The 13,931-nt window shown below is 38.9% G+C and overlaps 1 protein-coding gene across 1 annotated transcript in view; it reads left to right on the top strand.

Annotated features, from left to right (window-relative positions):
* Positions 1 to 13,931, top strand: part of DOCK2 (dedicator of cytokinesis 2) — an 816,002-nt gene that overhangs the window by 312,351 nt on the left and 489,720 nt on the right. The gene's annotated exons all lie outside the window — the stretch shown is intronic.

Here is a 13,931-nt window from a genome sequence, read left to right on the forward strand (position 1 = left end):
TTATTATTATTATTATTATTATTATTATTATCAGGGCACACCCTAATACAACACTGTGCTTATTATTATTATTATTATTATTATTATCATTATTAATAATAACAATACTATTATTATTATAGGGGCACCCCCTAATACTACAATGTGATCATATTATTATTATTATTATTATTATTAGGGCATCTCCTAATACTACAATGTGATTATTAGTATATTATGATTATTATGATTATGATTATTATTATTATTATTATAGGGACACCCCCCTAATACACTATTACTACCATTGTTATTATTATACACCCCCCATTACACGTTGGTTAATATTATTATTATTAATTATTATTTTTTATTAGGACACTACCTAATACATTAACACTACAATTATTATAGCCCCCCCTTTTATTACAATTATTATTGTGACACCCCCTAATACACTGTTACTATTAGTATTATTATTATTATTATTATTATTATTATTAGGAACCCTAGCCTCATCAATATTATTATATGGACACCCCCACACCACACTGTTATTATTATATTATTATAAAAACACCCTGCGTCATTTGGCACTGCTCATCAGACTGCTAGCCTCGTCTATCCAGGCGGTTAGGATAGCTCATCTATGAGAGAGTGCATCTTATGCAGATCTGGTTACTCTGGATGGCGTACCAGGGGACGCATTACAGTGTTGGGTCCTCAATCTGTCTGTGTGGCACGGCAGGACAATCTCTGACTCGCGACCGGAGTTCACCATAGACTCAGATGAGAGTCTCCACGACTGGGGTGCCCACTGCATGTGTTGACGGGGGGTCGTTGGTCATACTCCAAATCCCAACTCCACATCAATGCATTGGAACTTCTGGCAGTTTCTTTCGTGATCCGGAGCTTCGCGAGAAACCGTACATTTGTCTCTGCATGGATGACATCTCTGCAATGAGATGTCAACCGCATGGGCGGCACCCAGTCAGCAGCCCTGGCCAGATTGACAAAGGAGTCTTGGGAGTTCTGTCTGGCTTGAAACTTGGTGGTCCAAGTGGAGTATCTCCCAAGCCTACACAATATCCAGGTGGATTGGAATTCAAGGTATCTTGAATGACTGGGAATTTGGACACGGAGGTGTTCTCAGCTGTGTCGCCTCACGGCTCAACGTCAAACTCCCACAAATGTTTCAGCTGGAGACCAGACCCGACGGGGGGGCCGTGGAGATCTCATGTGTGCATTCCCCCATTCTCCATGGTTCCATGCACGTTCATACAGGTTTGCCGCCAAATAGCCGAACTGGTGCTTTATGGGATGCAGTCATGGTTCCCTCAACTTCTGGAGATATCGGTAGACTGTCCTAGGCTGTTGCCATCGTTCCTAGGCCTGGTTAACGATCCAACGGGAGGATGCCAATTTCGGGGGACCCTGGGAGGTCCAAGAAGTTTTGGAGACTACTCAACGATTGTTGGTGGATGCATGGGCTCCGGGAACTAAACAATCATATGGGTCAGCTTGGTGAGCTCGGGCTGGCTGTTGCCTGGCTCGGGACATGGATTCCATTTTAGCCCCTGAAACAACTGTTCTGGAATTCCTGACTTCTCTGTTTGAAGCTGGCAGGGCCTATCAAACGATCAATCTATACAGGTCGGCTATATCTTCGACCCACTGGGGGTTTGATTGTCCCACTGGTCAACATCCTTTGGTGTGTCGCCTTCTCTGCGGTTCCTGTCTCTTTTGTCTGCCTAGACCACGTTATTCATCCACTTGAGATGTCTTTGTTGTTCTGTCTTTTGTCAGTGCCTAGCCTTCTAACCAGGATCTCTCATTATGTCAATTGTCGTCTAAATTGATTTGTCTCTTTTGCCTGATCTCTTGCAAAAGAGTGTCGGATGTCTGTGTGTTGGAGGTGCTTCTACACCTCAACTTTTTTTTGTCTTTTCGACCTTTTGCTCCAGTTGCGAGCGCTACATTGTCCCGTTGGTTGAAATGGATTTCAGACCAGGCTGCTATCGACATTTCTGTTTTTGGTGCACATTCTGTTATTGGTGCCTCATCGATTATGGCATCGGGCGCACGTTTGGAAGTCCTTATGAGGATGGTCGATTGGTCGCGGAAGTTAGCGTTTCGTGAATTTTATTTTTGCCCTTTTTCTCATGTGTTTTCTGCGGTGGTTGATCAGCTTTAAACTTGCAATATGAGCCTCTGTGTCTTGTAGTAAAATTACATGATTTTCCTATTACATGACAAAAAGTCATGATTTTATTAAAGACACAGAGGAGAGTATTGTCCCACCTGTAATGAAGCAATTTCTCAACTTTAGTTTTTTACAATTTTTTTCCCACCCATGTTGTTCATTATAGGTGTCTGGACTCGCTGGTATGGTAAGTGGAGCATTGTATTTATGAGGCTTAGTTTTGATTGTGCCTGTTCATTTTGCTATATGGATTACTGCCTATAGTTATCCTGGTCTTGATGTTGGTCTATAGTACCGATTTAAACCTTGGTCTCCTGTTCTTTGTTTTCACAGCATGATCTGGACCTGTTGTCTTTCTCACCTGCCTCGGAGCATTATTGTGGCGAACAGAACCTTGCCACAGGCTTTTGGTGGGGCCTGCTTGCCAGCCTCCTGCCTCAGGACTATGGGCCAGGTCAGCGACTGTAAAGACCCATATTTTATTACCCCTGATTCAGCACTTTACATAGAACTGAACGGCCGTTCACTGGCGGCCATTCACATGGACCAAAACCATGAATAGCATTCAGGGGGACTTAGCCGCGAATGCCCTTGAACTATTTTCGTCATGAAAACTATACGGTTCATGGTCGGTCCCCAGTGGCACTTAGCCGCGATTCTATGGAACTGTTTTGGGCATGGGACCATGTGTGCAGTCGGCCAAAACTATGACTTCCAGGAAATTCCTGAACCGATCTGGGTGATTTTTGGATATGTTGTTCACCCAGATCGGGGCTATCAGGGGATGTGACTTTTGTGGGGGGTTTGTGTGTTTTAAATGTATTTTGGGGGTTTTATAAAAATGTGTTTTTGTGTCTGGAGATAATTAAGTTAATAAAGTACTTGAATCAGTTTTCTCCCAGGTAAAGAGGAGGGATTATCTGATTATATATGGGAGTGTCCTGGATCTGAGAGCCAATGTGGTAGTGGTTTACTGGATCTGAGAGCCAATGTGGTTGTGGTTTACTCTCAGGTCCAGGGGGAGTGCAACGTGCATGGGGATTGTCATAAAAGGGAAAGTGTGGTACCATTAATATCAGTTCATTTCACCCTCAACACGCAGCCTTGTCTCGTGATTGTAGGGAACAGTTATACCTGCTTCGGATTGCTATACTGGCTATAATCACTAGTTCTTGTAAGGGCTACACCTGCTAGACTCTCTGGAGTAGGAGAGGTCCACCCACTGGAAGCTGGATCCTGGGCTTGGGTCCTGGGTGGGTGGAGGACAGCGAGACCCCAGCCAAGCTATGGCGGCTAAGTGGCTATGGTACTTATGCTGTCTGGTGCAGTGCTTATAGTACTCCAGTCTACTAGGAAGCAGTGATTGGCGGATACACTCAGTCGGGGGGCCAGGCAGTCTGTCACAATTATCTTGTTGGAGCTGTTCCATGGATGTTCTGGATTAGTTTCCTGTTAATTAAGTGGTCCTGTGTTCTCGATTCTGGACATCTACGTTTCGTTTGCTGGTTTGTCTGCTGGTTTTTCCTGTTTGCGAACTTTCTTTTATGGTGTGTCGCATCGTCAAGAAATAGGGAGATCTGAGGGTGGTGCCTGCTATTATACTGGGACTTGGCTGGGTGTGCCCTATGTTACTATGTATGCATTATTTTTCATTCTGTTTTTGTATTCTTTGCTGCTATTGGTGGACAGTAAAGAAAGGGATATGCAATACTCGACTCCGTGTCTTTAATAAAATCATGACTTTACACCATGGGAAAATCATATAATTAATATAACTGAACATTCTAATTGAACCTATTTCTTCCACTTCTCATTCTACATTCCAGTACTATCCTATCCTTTCATGTACTACATGTTCCTAGATTCAAGGCTTTGTTAGCAACATATCAGCAATACTAAGCAATACTAAACGTGTTTAGCTCAAACTGGAGGTGGACACCCAGTCATGGATTATGTAAACATTTGTTATTTAATATTATGTATGTGGCATGTTTTCTATTCATTTTTATTGAATTATTTTGCATTTCTTTCTAAATTGGAATTTTTTATTTATTTATTTATTTTAGCATTTGTTTCTACCAGTTCTGATGACTCTAGGCCCAATAGCAAATGGTGATGTTGTTCCAAATAAGTTAATGAGCCAGGGGGGTGGTTGGTGTTCAGTAGTTTTAACTACCGAACCAAAAAAAAAGAAGTCTAGGATAAGTATGGTGGTTTCAGCACAGATGTAATCTATGATCAGTTACCATCAAGGGTTCAAGATCATGGTAAGAAACCGAGGCAGTAGGTGCTTGATTGCCAATTTTTATCTAGAAGAATAGTTACACACTACTACCTTGCAAAGGTTAGAGCAAGTGTACAACTAAAAGTTTGAGATATTCTATATTAATGTCCTTTAATATAATTTGCTTTCTTTCCAATTAAAGAATACAAATTGCATGTTTTAGTATTGAATTTATGTGTATTATTACAATTTTCTTTTTGTATAGTTAAACAAAGTCCTTGACTATTATTGCATATTCTTCTCTTCAGTTAAATGCACTTTGAAAACCTTTATTTGAGCCTTTTTTTTTCATTAAAGGTTTTATATTTTTACATCAATATATGCAGTACCTGTATATTGAATACATACAAGACAAAATTGTATATGGAGATACATACATCAAACGTACAAAGAGTATTTGAGCCTTCTAACAAGAATACAGATTTTGTGTTAATGTTTGCCTGCATTGCCAACAAATTACTGTAGGTAGCACTGTAATCATACAGTGTTTATTGTCCTTGTTAGGATACTGTACACATTAAACTGTGCTGTCTCAGCTATTAAGCACAATGAAGGGTCGCAAAAGGCCACTCCTTTATGCAACTGCAACATTAACTTTTGTTTAACTTATTTAATGCCGATATAAAAATTGCTTAATTGGTTATTCCAAATAGGGCATGGCTTTGCTTTTTTTGAAGCAATGAATGCTTTTTAAAAAACGCAGTGTGAACGCATGAAAATCAAAGATCATATTTAGCAGAAAAACATCTGAAAAACATTAAATAGCAAAAATAACATTACGCATTTATATTGTGCTTTAGTAGTAAATTGTATTAAGGGTTGGTAATTTTTAGGTAACTGTATAGTCAAATATTTTTTTGGGATTCATGCATATGATTTCTGCCACATTGTAGAGATTCTTAAAGAATATTGTGTTTTGCTTTAACATCTTAGCATGTGCACCAGGCTTTTATACTGTAGCTATGGCTAGGGCACCATGTGTATTTCTTGCCAATTCTACTCATTTTCAAGGGCAAAAATGCAAATTGAGTTGATACAATCAAAGTACTTACATCAATTAATATCAGATGAAGGTAGAAGATGAATATGTTCTCACTCTTTCTTTCATAATGGCAGCACATTCAACGGTTTTGAAAAAATATATATTTTTGACAATCCCAACATTATAGTTACATAGCTGAAAAGAGACCTGCGTCCATCAAGTTCAGCCTTCCTCACATATGTTTTTTGCTGTTGATCCAAAAGAAGGCAAAAAACCCAGTTTGAAGCACTTCCAATTTTGCAACAAGCTAGGAAAAAAATTCCTTCTTGACCCAAGAATGGCAGTCAGATTTATCCTTGGATCAAGCAGTTATTACCCTACATTGAAAGATTATATCCTTGAATATTCTGTTTTTACAAGTATGCATCTAGTAGCTGTTTGAACATCTGTATGGACTCTGATAAAACCACTTCTTCAGGCAGAGAATTCCACATCCTGATTGTTCTTACAGTAAAAAACCTCTTCTTTGCCTTAGACGAAATCTTATTTCTTCTAGTTTAAACGCATGACCTCGTGTCCTATGTAAAGTCCGGTTTGTGAATAGATTTCCACACAATGGTTTGTATTGGCCTCGAATATATTTGTATAATGTTATCATATCCCCTCTCAGGCGACGTTTTTCTAAACTATGAAGTTCCATAGAATTTTATGGAAAGCATAACAACTGTTCAATACTCTTAAGAATATATTTACAAACTCAGACTTGCCAACCGTCTCATGTACAGTAGTTGGTTGTCACATCATTTCATGTCCAGTAATTCAAGTATAAAAAATAATATATATATATATATATATATATATATATATATATATATATATATATGTTCCTGATTTCTAACTAGATCAGATCATCTCAGTGAATCCAGATAATTGACTTGAGGCCAAACATGATATATATTTCATAGGGTCATAAATACATGTTTGTGTTCCTGACCCTATTAGTGATCCTTTAAACATTTCACTCACATTCCAAATTGCTAGCTTTGGTGAAATCATTGCTTAGTTGGTAATCCAACAATGGACTTGAAAACTCTAACAATTGTGATGCCCTGTTTGAGATGGTCAGTCCTCCATATTCTTGCAGCACCCAAAGACAGGCACATCAATAGAGGTAAAATGTCCCATTTTTATTTAAGTTATTGGGCTAAATTAAAAACAGCAAAATATTGGAGCAGCTACTGCTAAATTTGCAACAAACCTCCACTGCCCTAGCAGGGCAGACATTGTGGACAGCACACACTCTACACGTTTTGGTGCATAACAACTGCGGGGATCCCCCAAGCCCAATGGGACACAAAAATAAAAAACTGGTGACGGACAAACCTTCCATAGGGCTGATGATCCGCGACATGTAGAGGCAAACAAGCGGCACAAGCAGGTCCAACATGGCGGCTCTCCACGGCGGCTGCTCAGATTTCTCAGATGACTTCTCTGGGGACGCCGAAGAAGAATATCTCCCTGCTCAAGCAGAGGGCGAGACAAAACAAGACAGGAGCTGACACTGAGCTGGTAACCACCGGGGTTTTGAAAACTCTATTAGCAGATCTACAAAAGAGCATCCTAATGGATGTAACTGCTCTCCGGGGAGAATTACAGGGCCTGACAGGCCACATTAGCACGCTGGAGGGTTCCTACCAAGATTACCAGCTGAACATTTCCTCATTACAAAAGGCTGTACAGGACTTACAACAGCAGAACCAGTTGCATGAACACCGCTTTGCGACCCAGGAGGATGCCAGATGCAGACACAACCTAAAGGTTAGAGGGATCCCGGAGAACTGCCACACGTAAAAAGGTCCATGTTGGCAGTTATATTGCCGCCCGGACAGACCAAAGCCATCACCCCTGCAGACCACGTCTGGGTTCCCAAACCCACCAGGGCACAATCTGCAGCCACAAGGGACACGATAGTCACCTTCCGGAATGGGAAAGACAAAACGACGGTCTTCACAGCCCACCGGCAGCATTGAATTTCTTCGCTGACTTGTCCAGAAGAACCCTAGCATTGCGCAGATCACTTCAACCACTCACCTCCCTGCTTCAATGACATAACATCAGCTACCGATGGCAGCTCTCCAGAATACTCATCATAAAACACAGAGCTGACTCCCATCCAATCCAAAGCATCCAGGGCGCAGCAGATCTCTTGCGGACTCTGGGCCTATCACAAGACTCACTCACCCAGGAGAGAATCCATAAGCCAACCTCTTCCGCTCGCAATTGGGATCCAGCAAGAATCATCCTGTTTATTCCAGAATCCTATGCCGCGGTCTCCACCTAAGCAGAGACTAAGAGCAACACATACTAAGTGCTAATGCATTATGAAGTGCTTTCCTAGAACTGACGCAAACCGTTTTATATAATGTTTTTATGCCTCTCAGAATTTAGTTAAAGCCGTTGATTTCCTTTTTTATTATTACTGTTTTAATTTTTACCTACAACTCTGGGAGTAACTCAAAAAGTTTACAGAGTAACGTTTGTACCATTAAATCGAGTTGCACATGCAGAGCAGAGCATTTTACCCATATATCCAGGTGGTCCCACGATTAATGGAACCATTGTACACAGCCCAGGCTGCAGCTACACCATACCTATCAGCCAGATAAAAATAGTCTAGCCCAATTCCTGAGGGGTGGAGTTCCACAGTGCCCATGCATACCCTTGACTGTCCAGCTCAGACATGCATGATCTGCATGCCTGCGTTTCTGTCAGGCCTGTATCAGGGCAGCCTGTAGACGCAGTGAACTCTGTTATATCATCCCCACCCGACTTTATCTCCCACACACACGCGTGTCTTCTTAATATTATTAAGAGGCCAATCTCCTAAACTCAAGCAAGTTAACTGAGCCTGGTATAGCCACTAACACTTAACCCAGGTGATCTCCCAGACCAGCACATAGGGGTATAGCGACCACACTGATGGATATGAGAGTTCAGTAAACCTCACTTATTTGTTGGCCCTGAGTTGGCCCTTCAGGTAACCTACACGCCACTTAATATGGCATGCTTACCACTATTTCGATCCTAATATAAACAATAATGTACCAACTACTTTTAGTTCAGATTGTATGTAATTCTATATAGACATTAATTTGAAGAGCTGATATAAGACCGTGGTTTATCTTTTAATGTAGATATTAAAAAAAGAAGAGTGTATCGGTGAAGCGCTAAAAAGTAATAATAAATGTAAACCATATATAGTGATTTTATTGGACACCCAATATAAAGGAATATACCTTTAAGAATGTTTTCACACTTTGGAATGCCAATACGTGTGTATTATCTCTTTACACAGAAAACATAAAAATACAAATCATAGTGCAAACTGTATAGCAAAGTTCTAATGTGAGGTATAGTGGCAAGTAAGAACTCACAATTTTCTGAGCTAAAATCTTAGCTCAAGTTCATACTCTTTAGAGTCCACTAAGGCGACCATTTCCCTCCTTTATTTTCAGATTTCTTGATGTTCTGTCCTAAGTAGTTGATGTAAAAGGAAACATATGTAGTGTAATTGTGTTGATCCTTGTATGAGTGATAGTAAAGAGCAAATAGGTACTCACAAACCCAGAGCCTTCCAATAGGCTCAAATCAGATCGCATAAGTGGTTAAGGACCACATTCCTTCTTTGTAATAGCAGGAAAAATAGTGCCGTAAGTGTAAAAAATTTATATATTTTATTTATCATTAATATTAAAACCATATAATAAAAAACAATATTCTAAAAACACTTATTCGGCTAAAGACTTTTTACCCAGCTGAGGAAGCCTATTGGTGAAACACGTCCTGGGAGAATTTGAGCATTAAGACTCTATTTTTTGGACTATAGCCGAATAAGTGTTTTTAGAATATTGTTTTTTATTATATGGTTTTAATATTAATGATAAATAAAGTATATACATTTTTTACACTTATAGCACTATTTCTCCTGCTATTACAAAGGAATGTGGTCCTTAGGGTTAGGTTTAGGGTTAGGGTTTCTGTGTTAATATATATAAAGCACTAAAGTATGGGCAGCCAGGCATTAATCCACTTGTGCTTGACTCAGTTTATAAAGCGATATTATAGCATGACTTTTACTTTTATTTAAACTGAGTTACCAATCGGTGAGCAAAGCAACTGCTTCTTTTATGTGGTTGTGAAGTATACAATATAATCCTGTTGGTTTCTCTTTATATATATAAAAAAGTGCAATGTTTTTGATGCCATGTAAACATATGTGAATGTAAATTGATCTGCATCAGTTATTGTGGCAGTGCAAATTACATATTTCATAACTGCACGAACAAAATAAAGAAAAAACATAGCTGGAAAAAAAAAGTATAACTAAATTGTAAGCAGTAAAGACCATAAGACTAGAAAATTGTCTATACTGTAGATTTTCAAAATATACCTAAACAGACCATTGCTTGCTGCAAAGAATGTATAGTATAGCTTGTTACTTTCCAAAGCTGCAAAGAATTGTGTTCTCCACGGCTCAGTGATTTCAAGACAGAAACTGATCTATTGTCAGACATTCTTTTACTACAATTTACTGAGGGGAAGTTGAAGCACTGTAAACTGTAGTCAAGATGAAAATAGTTTGACCTACATATGTATTTCAGAATTGCTACATATTGTGTGCATAGAACTTTATCAAGGTCATAAACAATTTTAGCAAGGTTATTTCAAAATATATAACTATGCTCTTTGTCAATCCAGTTCTGTAGTATGCTTTGCTTAACTCATAGACCACAATACTATAATCAACTTGTCCATCAATAAAAATGTATTTATATTTATACATAAAATATGAAGATGTACGACGTTATACACTAAAGTCCGAATGTCCCTGTCCCGGGGCAAGACCATTCAGCTGCATACCTTGCCATCTGGACTGCAAAATCTATACATTTTTCACACGATTTATCAATATCTAAAATTTTTTCAAACCAGGCCCTAAATGGGCCTGAATTCGGTGTGGATTTTAGCTAGCCAGCCACCACATTAAGAGAGTTCAAATAAATACATAAAAAGCCTATGGGGCGCTATAGGAACTCCGTATTACTGTAAGGGAGTTTTAAACCTCCTTATGTCCCCACCACCCATGTGGCAGGTGGGGTCATGTCTACTACTAATTTGTTAAATAAATACATAAAAAGCCTATGGGGCGCTATAGGACCTCCATATTGCTGTAAGGGAGTTTTAAACCTCCCTATGTCCCCACCACCCATGTGGAAGGTAGGGTCATGTCTACTACTAATTTGTTAAAATGATCGAGCGCTCTGACAGCCAAATCTCGAGTCTCGAGAGAAGGAGATTTGACGATCAGAGCCGAAACATAGAAACATAGAAACATAGAATGTGACGGCAGATAAGAACCATTCGGCCCATCTAGTCTGCCCAATTTTCTAAATACTTTCATTAGTCCCTGGCCTTATCTTATAGTTAGGATAGCCTTATGCCTATCCCATGCATGCTTAAACTCCTTTACTGTGTTAACCTCCACCACTTCAGCTGGAAGGCTATTCCATGCATCCACTACCCTCTCAGTAAAGTAATTCTTCCTGATATTATTTTATCATTAACATTTGTCCCTCTAATTTAAGACTATGTCCTCTTGTTGTGGTAGTTTTTCTTCTTTTAAATATAGTCTCCTCCTTTACTGTGTTGATTCCCTTTATGTATTTAAATGTTTCTATCATATCCCCCCTGTCTCGTCTTTCCTCCAAGCTATACATGCTAAGATCCTTTAACCTTTCCTGGTAAGTTTTATCCTGCAATCCATGAACCAGTTTAGTAGCCCTTCTCCTGAACTCTCTCTAAAGTATCAATATCCTTCTGAAGATACGGTCTCCAGTACTGCGTACAATACTCCAATTGAGGTCTCACCAGTGTTCTGTACAATGCCATGAGCACTTCCCTCTTTCTACTGCTAATACCTCTCCCTATACAACCAAGCATTCTGCTAGCATTTCCTGCTGCTCTATTACATTGTTTGCCTACCTTTAAGTCATCAGAAATAATCACCCCTAAATCCCTTTCCTCAGATGTTGAGGTTAGGACTCTATCAGATATTCTGTACTCTGCCCTTGGGTTTTTACGTTCAAGATGCATTATCTTGCACTTATCCACATTAAATGTCAGTTGCCACAACTCTTACCATTTTTCTAGTTTACCTAAATCATTAGCCATTTGGATTATCCCTCCTGGAACATCAACCCTGTTACATATCTTAGTATCATCAGCAAAAAGACATACCTTACCATCATGACCTTCTGCAATATCACTAAAAAAAATATTAAAGAGAATGGGTCCAAGTACAGATCCCTGAGGTACCCCACTGGTGACAAGCCCAAGCTTCGAATATACTCCATTGACTACAACCCTCTGTTGCCTGTCATTCAGCCACTGCCTCACCCATTCAACAATATTGGAATCCAAACTTAAAGATTGCAGTTTATTGATAAGCCTTCTATGTGCAACAGTGTCAAAAGCCTTACTGAAATCTAGGTAAGCAATGTCTACTGCACCACCCTGATCTATAATTGTAGTTACCCAATCAAAAAAATCAATAAGATTAGTTTGCCATGATCTCCCTGAAGTAAACCCATGTTGTCTCTGATCTTGAAATCCATGTGTTTTTAGATGTTCAACAATCCTATCCTTTAACATGGTTTCCATCCCTTTCCCCACTACTGAAGTGAGGCTTACTGGCCTATAGTTGCCAGACTCCTCCCTATTACCTTTCTTGTGAATGGGCACAACATTCGCCAACTTCCAATCTTCTGGGACTACTCCTGTTATCAATGATTGGTTAAATAAATCTGTTAATGGTTTTGCTAGTACACCACTAAGCTCTTTTAATAGCTTTGGGTGTATTCCATCAGGTCCCATTGACTTATTTGTCTTTACGTTTGACAGTTGAAATAGAACCTCTTCCTCTGTAAACTCACGTGTAATAAATAACTCATTTATCCTTTTTCTTAACTGAGGTCCCTCTCCTTCATTTTCATCTGTAAATACCGAACAAAAATATTCATTGAGGCAGTCAGCTAGACCTTTATCCTCTTCTACATACCTTCCTTCTTTTGTTTTTAATCTAACTAATCCTTGTTTTACTTTTTTTTTCTCATTTATGTATTTAAAAAAAGTTTTGTCCCCCTTTTTTACTGACTGTGCTATTTTCTCTTCTGTGTGTGATTTGGAAGCTCTTATAACTTAATGGTAATAACTGCTTGATCCAAGGATAAATCTGACTGCCATTCTGGGGTCAAGAAGGATTTTTTTCCTAGCTTGTTGCAAAATTGGAAGTGCTTCAAACTGGGTTTTTTTGCCTTCTTTTGGATCAACAGCAAAAAACATATGTGAGGAAGGCTGAACTTGATGGACGCAAGTCTCTTTTCAGCTATGTAACTATGTAACTATGTAACTATGTAACTATGTAACTTGCTTAGCCTCTTTCTGCCTAATCTTATAGATCATTCTGTCCTCACTCTGTTTTTTTTTTTATAATTACTAAATGCTAACTTTTAGTTTTTTACTATTTTGGCCACATCTGTGGAGTACCACAGTGGTTTCTTGAATTCTTTGCTTTTACTGACAAGCCTAACACAATTTTCTGTTGCCTTCAGTAGTGCAACTTTTAAATAATCCCATTTCTCTTGAACACCATTTAAATTGCTCCAGTCTGATAATGACTCCTTTACACATATTCTAATTTTAGAAAAGTCTGTTTTTCTAAAGTCTAAAACGTTTGTTTTTGTGTGATGTGACTCAGTCACTGTTCTTATATTAAATCACACTGATTGATGATCACTGGATCCTAAACTTTCACCTACAGTAATATCGCATACAAAATCTCCATTTGTTAACACTAAATCTAGTATGGCCTCTTTACGAGTTGGCTCCTCAACGACTTGTTTTAGAGACAATCCCAGTAGGGAGTTTAGAATATGTGTGCTCCTGGCACAAGCAGCAGTCGTATGGATATTACATAGCATTGGATCCCACACATTTGAACTATAAGAGAGATCGGTTTGTGGCAAGTCCTTGCAGAGTGAAGATGTATTGATTATATTGTGTCATGTTTATAATTTTTTTCCTTTTTTAAATTTTTTTAAAATTTTATTCAGGCTTTTAAAAAAATATTAATTTAGTTGCTTTTTTGTATTCATGGATTCCTATTTGTCTTTTTGGGGCTAAAGATGAGAAGAATTGGAAGAAAGAAGACATCCAATGATAGATATATTTATTTTTATTTAACAGGATTAGATGTATTAGCCTCAGTTATCTGTCTATCCCCTACTACTTATTTTAATGTTCCTCATCTGATGCCCATGGGGTGCTATGCCCTCCCTTTCTTTTATTCTTACATTTCCAAGGGCTAGGCCTTTTTTTTAGTGACTGCGCAACATTTAGTAGACAAGTTAGTAGACATGCCCCAC

Source organism: Pelobates fuscus, chromosome 3 (genome assembly GCF_036172605.1).
Source record: "Pelobates fuscus isolate aPelFus1 chromosome 3, aPelFus1.pri, whole genome shotgun sequence".
Classification (NCBI taxonomy): Eukaryota; Metazoa; Chordata; class Amphibia; order Anura; family Pelobatidae; genus Pelobates; species Pelobates fuscus.